Genomic DNA, 12421 nt, shown 5'->3' with positions numbered 1-12421 from the left:
TACCACCCATAGTATTGTTGTATTCCGGTTTGACGGGTGAGTAAGCCAGTGTTGATGGTGCATTGGCAATGTAAGGAACGGTTGGTATTTCTTACAGCGCCAATGTCGGTTCTCCTAATATTTCATAATAAAATATATTGACATACATAGATTCAAAAGTAATCTGTATTAATAATAATAAATTCAAATTTACTCGGTCAGATTTGTATTTATAAAACAAGATACGCCATAGTTTTAATTAAAAGGATACTCGCTGTTCGAAAGTAGGTTAAAAACTCTTCAAATACTCTCTGGAAACTCCTGTACAGAAAAAATATGAAAATAATATCCAAAATTTACACAGGACTCGTGTACTCTTGAGGCTTGGTGGTGCCGATGTGATGTACACGGATGTTATAGCTACAGGGATGTTTGGGGAGGTCGTTAGCTTGATGAGGACCCCATGCTTACCGTGCGAACTATGTCGAGTGTGTTCTGTGCTTTTATCAGTTAACAAATGTTTATTGAATCTGTAGTTCCAACAATGTCATTTGAAAACCTTTGTGTTTTCAATATTAATACCTTCATTGTATGCCTTACCGTTTTGACATAAACATATTAATCGCTTTTAAGCGACCGTTAGTTATTGCACTGACAAACAAAAATGCTTTGCATTCGTTTTGTTCTAATTTGAGCTTCGAGTCAGCTAGTTTAATTACCAGCACAAGTTGATGTTGTTTTTTTTTTAAATTTATTTTAGGAAGGCAAACGAGCGAACGTATTTGGGGGTAACTTAGGTAATCAAGGGTAACCTACTGGTAAATGTTTACCCTCCTTCATAGACGCTAGCACTACAAGAAGTATAAACAACTCAGTGGAGTTCAAATATTATATCCCTTGTGTCTGTTACACTGGCTAACTTCCTAGATCCTTTATTTGCAGCACATTCGTAATATATTATATTATTCGTATATAAGAATAAAATTGTCTGTGTGTAATAACTATACGTCATCACCAAACTAATTTGCATTCCAAATTTAAAAAATATTGTCATCAAAGCAATAGCTAAGGTCATTAACATCACCGTTCATAGAAATATGCCCTTTTTTTAAATGATTATCGAACCATTACCTAATCTATAAAGATAGAACTATGGGATTGCACTAGAGAGGTCGTTAGCTTGATGAGAATCCCATGGCTGTCGTGCGAACTATGTCGAGTGTCGAATGCGCTTTTGTCTGTCTCGTTGGCAGGTGGATATTGAGCTGTTTGTTTTCATTGGAAACCCTTTTGTTTCCCTACATTGATTACGATACGATTCAATACATTCTGTCGTCAATTATTTGTACTAGTATTCTTTAATAATAATATTTGTTTTTTTTTTTTTATATAAAATAATTTTGTATTGTAACTAAACTATCTAAACGATAGTATGTATTGGTAAGTTTAAGAAACATTGTTATATTCGACAATTAATAAAATTAAAGCTTATATTGAATTTCTTAATAAGCAATTATTAATGCCATTCGCAGGGTAATAATGCATTTTGGGTTAAATAATTAAATAAATTACAATTTTTTAACATTGCCAATGAAAACTATAAATGTTGTAAATATAATCTTATGTTATAAAAAACATGCTTTAATACGGCAACTTTAGCAAAACAACTTTATTAAAATTTTACTAAATACGAGACTAGATATTTAAAAAACGTAAATATATACCTAAACTTTTATTATTCCAAATTCTCTTTTTAAACCGGCAATATTTTCAACCCATTTTTTTCGTGTAACCAATACTTTGCTTGAAGAGCTGCAATTAATTATGAGCCGAACAATTATGAGGATGAACCTATCAAAAACGAAGATCATGGTGTTATCTAAAGATATCTTCGATGACATTGATATCATTTTAGCAGGCCAAAAAATTGAGAGGGTGCGCAAGTACAAATATCTGGGGACATGGCTTAATGACACCTGGAGCTGTGAACAGGAGGTCAAGACTCGCATCGAAATAGCTCGAAGTGCCTTCTGCACGTTGAAAAAAGTACTCTGCAATCGCAGACTTAAGATCCCTGTGCGCATACGACTCCTACATTGTTACATCTGGCCTACGGATGCGAGGCGTGGACAATTAAAGAAGACCTCAAAAAACGTATAGAAGCTTTCGAGATGTTGTTGTATGTTGGCCATTAGTTGGACTCAAAAGGTCTCGCACGTGGAAGTTCTGCGACGCGCCAATCAAAAACGGCAACTTTTGGAGACTGTCAAGAAGAGAAAAGTTGCATATCTCGGACACGTGCATGAAAGATATGAACTTTTGCAACTGATTATGATGGGAAAAGTTGCCGGAAGGAGAGCTGTTGGGCGCAGAAAAAAGTCTTGGCTGTGCAGCATCCGTGAATGGACGGAAATCGCGAGTGCTGCCGAACTCTTTCGCCTCGCGAAGAACAAGAAGGAGTATTTAAAGCTGACTGCCAACCTTCGCTAGTCGGAGTGGCACTCGAAGAAGAAGAACCAATACTTTAACAAATTCAGGAGAATATCATATTTTTATAATATTCTTTAACTCGTAGTGTAATCATACAAAGCTTATAAAACAGAACAATGTATTTAAAAAAAGAGAGCAAGAGTTACTGTTAAGTTTATCTTACAACAGGACTTAAGGCGAGCTTAGAATATCTGATGCGAGCCCTAGTATGAGCGTGTGTGAAGTTCGTTAGTATAAAAGAGTCTCATTTGAATGTGTGTCGAGAGCAAACGGCTTTATACTCTTTTGTACTTTATTTAATGAGTTATTTTTATAATTAGAATTCCTTAATGAACAATACTATTCTCCATCGTCCTTGCTAATATTATAAATTCAAAAGGGAGTTTGTTTGTTTTTCACACTTTCTCGTCTTAACTACTCAACCGAACATAAATTTTTCGTAAAGCAAATCAGGGGTGTAGAAAAGGACATAGGGTACCTAATCCCCTCTCCCAAACAGAGTTAAAGCCACGAGCGGAAACTAGTTACAATATTTAAAGCTGTTATGTGTAATACGTATTAATATTTAATTGAAAATTTGCCACTTATAGTTGATACTTAATTAACATCCGAAGTAAAATTGATTTCCGGTTATGATATTTAATTATATAATTTGGTTGTTTGAATGTATGATCCACAATATCTTAAATATATTACCCTTTACCATCAGGTGTCCAATTAGCGCGTGCTACATATATTAGAATTTTTTTATATGTGTACAATAATTACCCATTTAATATTATAAGATACGGATTATAAGTCTATTTACCTCTAACATATATATCAATATTCATGTACATATATATAAATAAATATGATATACTCACTCGCAAACACTAATTATTAACCTTAAACATTATTAATCTCGTTAGTTTACAAATTGTCTAAAACTCTCGCCACAAATAACAGACGCTTAAAATCCCCAGAGCCATTGTTTAACAGGTGAAGTTGAACTAAATGGGTCATAAGTTGAATGAACACGCGCCTGCCCAGCTGTTTCCAAATAGTCGATCCTTAACAAGTAACATATCGGAAATGGCCACATCATTTCATACCACAAACATTTTCATACGCGCACACATACAGACCTATATTCAATTGATGAAAAATAAGACTAATATCTGACACATATAAAATATAAGGAACTAGGTAAATATCGTTATATTTTCTACAGGCATCAGTTTTTGACAATTGATAAAAAAACTGATGTTTATAACTATAATTTAAATTTTTAATAATTCAAATTTAATTTAAGTGACTAATAATTTATTAACTTAAGATTAATTAAATTATGCTATTTTATAAATATCTAAAAATATTAAATAATATTTTTTTTTGTCTCTAACTAAGCGAGCTAAGCGGGGTTTGATATAGGACTTCTAGTCGAGTGTCAGACTATACACTAAAAACTAGCGGGCATCGTCACGTCGGGATCGCTAGCGTATCCTACAGACTCGCCCGACGGCTTGTCTGCCATACCAGGCCTTCACCTTGAGCGGGTCTCAAGGTACTAAGAACTCCCTTAACCCATATAATCTCAATACTTTGTGTTTAATTAGCTTTCATTTGTTTACGAATACGTTCAAAACCTAATTCAAAAAGATGGCTATGTATACAAAACAAGAGACTTACATAATATCGATCGACAAAAAAATATGTCGATGACAAAAAGGCGTGGAAAATAAACGAACAACTGTATTTTTATTTGCTTATTGTTAAAAGTAATTAAGAATATTGAGTATTAACAGTAGGTACTTTTTTGAAAACTTCATGTATATTCATATATGTTTTTGTTATCGTCTGATAAGACATTTACTCTTAATATATAACATCAATGCTGCGATGAGTAAAATTTACGTTAAATATCCACGATGTAATAGACAACGTTATCTATACATTTCGGAAACCATAGTGGAAAATGAAAAGGCTGCTTGCTAGGCGCATAGCCTAGCCTTTTCAGCGATGCATATAACACCTCATTCGTCAATATGTTGTTCAGTTTTGAGTGCAGTAAAAAAATAGAGTTCATTCGTTATAACAGTGCAATATAAAATAAATAAATTAAATAATAATTTAGATATAAGTTAATTTAATAGATTACCATTCCTTATTTCAATTTAGTTTAGTTTTAAAATCGGCGAGCTCTGTGTTCATGAGATCGTATACAAATGAGTTGCTTATTCAATAACAGATTAAACGATATTCTGTAAAATAGCGAGTGGATTATATTTATATACAATTTAAAAAAAACTAGTCATCAACTCAAATGCTATGAAAATACTCCATATAATTAACATGCTTCGGAGTAAAGTAAAAATTTGTACCTACGTGCTTGCATATGATATAATAACATTCTAATATAAGCCGAGATGGTCCAGTGGTAAGAACGCGTGAATCTTAACCGATGATTATGAGTTCAAACCCGGGCAAGCACCACTGAATTTTCATCTGCTTAATTTGTGATTATAGTTCATCTCGTGCTTTACGGTGAAGGAAAACACCGTGAGGAAACCTGCATGTGTCTAATTTCACTGAAATTCTGCCACATGTGTATTCCACCAATCCGCATTGGAGCAGCGTGGTTGAATAAGCTCCAAATTCTCCTCAAAAAAGAGAGGAGGCCATAGCCCAGCAGTGGGACATTCACAGGCTGTTACTAGTGATATTATTCGCCGTGTTGCTGATATTTATATACATTCAGCATTAAATATATCGAGTAGTAATTTCAATTAATAGTTTGTTGCGCATCGATTCCAGTAAATCTAATTACATTAGCGGATACACATATGCGGTAATTCAACGATTACTAGCTCTACATAAAGGCATTGACCGACATATAATCAAAGCACAGCTTTAAACTATATGAAAAAAATAAAATTTTAAGGACGTTTGTTTTGTATGTTAATTTTAAGAGGGGGACTTGGTGCAATTTTTAACTTTATTCACCAACTCATTACCACATATCCTTTTTAGCACACCAAGGAAAATAAATATGATTGAACATAAAATACAAATATAATATATATATATATATATATATATATATTTGCTGAAAGAGTAGAGAACGGCTAGTTTATATATGTAAACTGAATATCGCGGGTTCAAATCCGGCATGTGTCTTTATAATTGAGCTCGTACTTATAATTTAAAATTACTTCATTCCTTTATTAGAAAGAAAATTAATTCGACTCGATCGATATAGTTGACAACAAACCCAATCGTAACTGTATTTTCGAACATTTATTTATAAAAATCGCGCGCCATTAACTTTAAGTTGACGATGATAGTGTTGAAAATCTCACGGCCGTACTTATAAACGTCTCTTAGCAGCTGTTTTATAAACAGAGATTTCTTACTTTCTGTCATCATTGAATTGACATTTGAAAGAAAAAGAATTATTTAATTTATCACCCGCTGAACAACATTCGTAAATAAGGCCAACGTTAGGTATAAGAAAGTGTCTGTCTATTTGTTACCTTATCACGATTAAAATCTAAAATATAATAAACTACTGCAACAAACAGTGTACCGGACACATACATAATATCTAAAAAATATATATTTTATAATAATAATAATAATATCCTGGGACATTTTTCACACACGGCCATCTGATCCCAAATTAAGCTTGTACAAAGCTTGTGCTATGGAAACCAAACAACTGATATACTACATATTCTACTTTTCTTTTGTAAATACATAATTATATAGATAATTACATCCAGACTCAGGACAAACAGACATGTTCATGCACACAAATGTCTGTCCTGGATGGGAATCGAACCCACAACCTTCGGTGAGAAAGGCAAGTATCTACTAACCACGCCAACCGGCCCGTCAAAATATTATTAATTTAAATAAATAACATTTACATTATTATCTAAATTACTACTTTAGTAATTGACAACGTAATGTATTATATCAAGTAATCAATCCTTTCCACGTGAACTATCCTGACCACAACTTCAATACTGATTTATTGCTTCAATAATATCTTAATTAGACGTCCTCGGCCCTCGGGCCTCGGTGGTCGTGTCTTGTGGTTACTCCACAATAAGAACAAGAACGTAACTTGACAAGCATAGTTTTTATTTTTTTAATCCAATGAGGTTTGGTCAAATAACTTAACACTTTATTGTAATTGTAACTACTCGTATATAGTAGCCGAGATGACCCAGTGGTTAGAACGCGTGAATGTTAACCGATGATCGTGGGTTAAAACCCGAGCAAGCACCACTGATTTTCATGTGCTTAATTTGTGTTTATAAATCATATCGTGCTTGACGGTGAAGGAAAACATCTTGAGGAAACCTTCATGTGTCTATTTTCATTGAAACTATGCCAGACGCTGTTCTTGTGTATTCTACCAGTCCGCATAGGACCAGCATGGAATAAGCTCAAATCCAAATCAAATGAGGAGAACCTCAAAAGGGAGAGGAGGCCTTAGTTCGGCAGTAGAACACTAACAGGCTATTACTGTGTATAGTACAATGGAATTATTAATATGACTCATAATTAATACTGTCTCTCCGAAACAACCCAATCAAAGTATAATGTTACAATTATATTAGTAGAGTGGCTTAGTAGTAAGATTACGTGAATCTTAATAACAGATTGCTAGTTCAAAATCGTTATCGGTTTAGCATCACCGAGTTTTCACATGTTAATTTGTTTTTATAATTCATTCTATTCAGACATCTTGAGAACACTCCCCTGTGTCATGTGAATTTCAGCTCCGTGTGTATCCACCAACTCGCATTGGAGCAGTGTGGTTGAATTAGCTCTAAACCTTTTCTCCAAAGGAGAGCAGGCCTTACAGGTATTTACTTACTGTTTTAATTACTTTATTCTTATTATTTATTTAACAACACTTAAGACATAATAATTATTATAGCTATAACTGAGCAATACAATGGACCTTATATTTAACTAGTTTTCGCCCCGAGGGGATGACGCTGGTTACAACGATGAACCTTCCGTACCGTACCGTAACAGCCTGTGAATGTCCCACTGCTGGGCTAAAGGCCTCCTCTCCTCTTTTTGAGGAGAAGGTTTGGAGCTTATTCCACCACGCTGCTCCAATGCGGGTTGGTAGAATTCACATGTGGCAGAATTTCAGTGAAATTAGACACATGCAGGTTTCCTCACGATGTTTTCCTTCACCGTAAAGCACGAGATGAATTATAATCACAAATTAAGCACATGAAAATTCAGTGGTGCTTGCCCGGGTTTGAACCCACGATCATCGGTTAAGATTCACGCGTTCTTACCACTGGGCCATCTCGGCACTCGATGAACCTTATAGTTAACTAATTTTCGTCTACGTCGCGTATTAGAGGGAATTTGACAGTTGTAAGGTATAAAAAGGCTTATGTCGTTCCTTAGGGTTCAAGCTTGATTCATACTAAATTTCATCAAAATCAGTTCAGCGGTGAAAGTGTAACAGATAGAGCTACTTTCGCACTTATAATATTAAAAAAACCCAATCAATGAATCATTCAAACACAGAATCTGTGTAATGAATATAGACATATATTTATTCTAGTATAATAAACAAATTAAATTATGAATATCTTGAGATTTATCGTTTTATTGTTGACATTTAAAATTAATACATATATTATTTACAAAAATGTAAATAATGCCTTTCCGAGCGACTTTACTATACGTAACAAAAGGCAAAACTTAAGCGATGTGTACTCCGTCCGCTTTTCCGGTTGGAAAAATTTTAAGCGTTCCCGTTTATACTACAAACCTGCAACGCCTTTAAAATCCAAGGACATACCTGTATACGTTCAACTTACAATACATATAACAAGCTTTTATAAAAATATAACGTAACAGTATTTTAGTAGGATAACCAAATATAATTTAATCAAATAATTAAGCCCCGAGATGGCCCAGTGGTAAGAACGCGTGAATCTTAACCGATGATCGTGGGTTCAAACCCGGGCAAGCACCACTGAATTTTCATGTGCTTAATTTGTGATTATAATTCATCTCGTGCTTTACGGTGAAGGAAAACATCGTGAGGAAACCTGCATGTGTCTAATTTCATCGAAATTCTGCCACATGTGTATTCCACCAACCCGCATTGGAGCAGCGTGGTAGAATAAGCTCCAAACCTTCTCCTCAAAAAGAGCAGAGGAGGCCTTTAGCCGAGCAGTGGGACATTCACAGGCTGTTACGGTACGGTAAATAATTAATTTATGTATATAATATGTAATCGTATTATTGCTTTGTAATAAACAGGCAAACGTTTTTCGTTATATTTCTTGTAGCTGTTTTAAGTGGTAGTATGATTATATAATACTTTAACGATATAATAGTCTAAAACTTTTCTCAATAGATTCGCTAACGGAGTTTCTTTTAATCAGACTTGTGGTTCCTTTGATTAGCACGAACAAACAAACATACTCTTTAGCTCTATATAATAAAATAATCTATCACTGAATAAATAAATTTATTAAAATATCTAAGTTAATTGTATTTATATAGTAATAATATAAAGCGGAAGTATGTGCAATATAAAATAATTTAATAAGTATAATTCCGAAGCGATTCATGTGCAGCTCATATCCTATGCGCCATTGTTATTCAAACCATTATCGAGAACCGCTATGTACAAACTATTTGAATCTTTGTGGACAAAAATTTGGGGCTCAGTGAAGCTAAAATACAAATTACTTGGCACTTGATGATAGTTTTTTATAATGTTAAAAAAAATATTTTATGCATATAAGGCTTTCTTTTAAAGTAACTCTTTGGTTAAATCAATTTAAGAATTATACGTCAATCGAATAAGTCTAAGGTTTGATATTTCAAGCTACAATTCACAAATAACACTTAGTTGTGTGTGTATGTGTGTGTGTGATGTGTGTGTGAGTGTGATGTGTGTGTCTGTGCGTGTTGGTCGAAATAGTCGTAGCTATTATTAAAAGAAGTTTTTAATTAGCTCAATACAAAAGCTGCTCATGATTTTCAACTTGTCAAACTTTCATCTCGACCCTTGTTTTGTTCATATATCCCACATGGATTGAAGAGTAAAAGTGTATGTAACTATTAGACTATATAGGTCACATTGAATAAAACGATACAAAAATAATGACAACTATCTAGAATACATCATTAATGCATATTTATGTTAACTAGGATGCTAATTAAATGTTTACCCCGTGGTAGGACGCTTTGTGCGAATCCTTCTTAGTGGGTGCAAAACAATTATTCCAACGCCAAACATCAATACTCTGTAATGCTGTGTTCCGGTTCGAAGGGCTGTTGAGCCAGTGCAATTTAAACAACGCGTAAATCTTTGTGTTAAAATCAATCAATAATAATTGAATGTTTTTAAAGAAATCATTAGTTCAACATTAAAAACTGTTTACGTACTTTATCGATTACTAAATCAATTCTTATAATTTTTAACGATAACGAGACAAACAATTAAGCTATAACTAGTTGCTGAAAATCCTTTTTTAAGCATCTAATTGAGCTAAACGAACACAGATAACGTAATAGTAAACCAGACTATGGCGTAGAAAACTAAATAAATACTCATAACTACCAAACGACCGCCATATTATGTCTAGTGACGTCATATATTACAATTCCAGTAACGAAAACTCATTAGTTAAAATCAATTAGTTACGATAGGATTATTTAGACTAGGTGTTATCGTACAAACTTGAACACAGACGTAATACTTAAACGTAATATAAAGCCGAGATGGCCCAGTGGTAAGAACGCGTGAATCTTAACCGATGATCGTGGATTCAAACCCGGGCAAGCATCACTGAATTTTCATGTACTTAATTTGTGTTTATAATTCATCTCGTGCTTAACGGTGAAGGAAAACATCCTGAGGAAACCTGCATGTGTCTAATTTCATTGAAATTCTGCCACATGTGTATTCTACCAACCCGCATTGGAGCAGCGTGGTGGAATAAGCTCCAAACCTTCTCCTCAAAAGGGAGAGGAGGCCTTAGCCCAGCAGTGGGATATTAACAGGCTGTTACTGTACTGTTAATATAAATTTAAGAAATCGGTTTCTTAGCGATTAGGCGTTTGTACAACTTCTATTGGTTAAGTGTATTTTTAAATAATTCATTTCCATTCAAGCAGACTTGCAAAATTATGGTATGTCTTTACCGTCGATAGGCATTAGCACTATAAGAAATATTAACAATTCCTTACATCCCCAATGCGCCACCATGCTTGGGAACTGAATAATAACAATTATCCTTGTGCCTGTAACTACAATGTGCCACCAAAAAACACACCAATACAAAGTATTACTGTTTGGCGGTAGGATATATAATAGTGGGATAACCTATACAAAAAGGCTTACACAAATCCCTAATACCAAGTAAAATAGGTTTTTAAATGGGACATACAAAAAATATTATTCGATTGATTGATTACTTTGGGCTAGAACAATATCAGCTTAATAATTTGTTTTCAAAATTCTAAATCATTCGATTTTTCTCTTATACATTTAAAACATTGTAAAACCATTCAACATGCATCACCAGTATGAAATCCCATCGCGTGTACAACAGAAATACCCACAGCACGCGTATTACTTATTTTAATTATGTCGGGTTGTTTGTCTAACCCGGTATCTTTTAACTAGTTTCATCGTTGTAACTTTTAGTCTAGCTTATGTTTTTTTGGCGTAATTACAATAGTTTTAAAATCAGCAGGCTTAGAGAAATGCATTCCAATCGAGTCGAAGCTATTTCTATCGTCGCTCGTTCATAAGTTATTTGTGTTTTCAATAAATGAATTGTATTTTGTCAAAGTATAAGTGGACCTAATTTATACTGAATTTAATTAACTAATTATGACATTTAAATGAATTGTAATAAAACATAATTTTGAAAATCAATAGTCGATTTGTTTTCGGCGACTAAATAATAGTAAGACTTATTGAAAAAGGTTCTAAGAGTTTCTGAGTAGCACAAACGTTTAGCGCTATTTCAAACTACATACAAAAACCTTACTTCGCTTTTGTATCTATCTATCTATCGTCGATGAACGCACATAACAAGTATATATTTAAAATACCCACAGATGGAGGCGTCGATGGCTATTCTTTCCCTAACAGGAAACATGAACAGATCTATATATTATTACAGTATTGCATTAGCATCCTTTAATCTCAAATAATTTCCAAACTCCCAATAACACTTTTTATATCAATTTGGGAACTTATCATATTTCATAAATAAAGTCGTGTATTTTTTAAGGCTAAAGTTATTATATATTACACTTCCTTTAATCAGTACGTCGATAACTTAATTCGTTATAACTTCCGAAGACCATATCAGGGTACATTAGTTGGACCAGTTAGGTGTGACCAATAAATAGTAATTCTATCTAAATAGGAAGGCGAATACTTGCGTGTCTTCGCGTGTCGTCACACACCACGCCACTTATGCAAATGTACCCAATAATCGTAAAGACTTTCAGACTGACTCCTTAAACGCGCGTTAAGTTATGGCGATTTTATTACGCTGATCAGTCGTAGTAAAAATCTAGTTTATCAGTATACGGTAGCGTTAAATCCGAACCGAACCATAGTTCCTTATACATGCCTTATCAATTAAAATCATCGTTTCCCATGACGTCATTACTTATTATTATTATTGTTATATAATCACTTTTCAATCGCAACACATTATATAATGTGATAATAATCTTAAGTACATAAAATCACATTAATGTAATTATTTTGAAAACTGCAATTTATAATCTTCGTATATAAGTTTGTGACGTTTATTATTTTTAAACGCATATAATACTCGAAAACAAACGATAAGTTTTATGAATCGTATTTCTATAAACCCAGCACCTTTAGTTAGTTCAATTGAAGTGTCTACGTACTATAGGCAACATCAAAAATAACTAACAG

At 33.6% G+C, this 12421-nt stretch overlaps 1 protein-coding gene across 2 annotated transcripts in view; it reads left to right on the top strand.

Annotated features, from left to right (window-relative positions):
- The window catches only part of LOC126775755 (myosin-I heavy chain), an 87023-nt gene that overhangs the window by 19151 nt on the left and 55451 nt on the right, over positions 1-12421 (top strand). The window lies entirely within an intron of this gene.

Source organism: Nymphalis io, chromosome 19, assembly GCF_905147045.1.
Source record: "Nymphalis io chromosome 19, ilAglIoxx1.1, whole genome shotgun sequence".
Taxonomy (NCBI): Eukaryota; Metazoa; Arthropoda; class Insecta; order Lepidoptera; family Nymphalidae; genus Nymphalis; species Nymphalis io.
The sequence above is the reverse complement of the archived record's forward strand: the minus strand, read 5'-3'. Positions and strand labels throughout refer to the sequence as shown.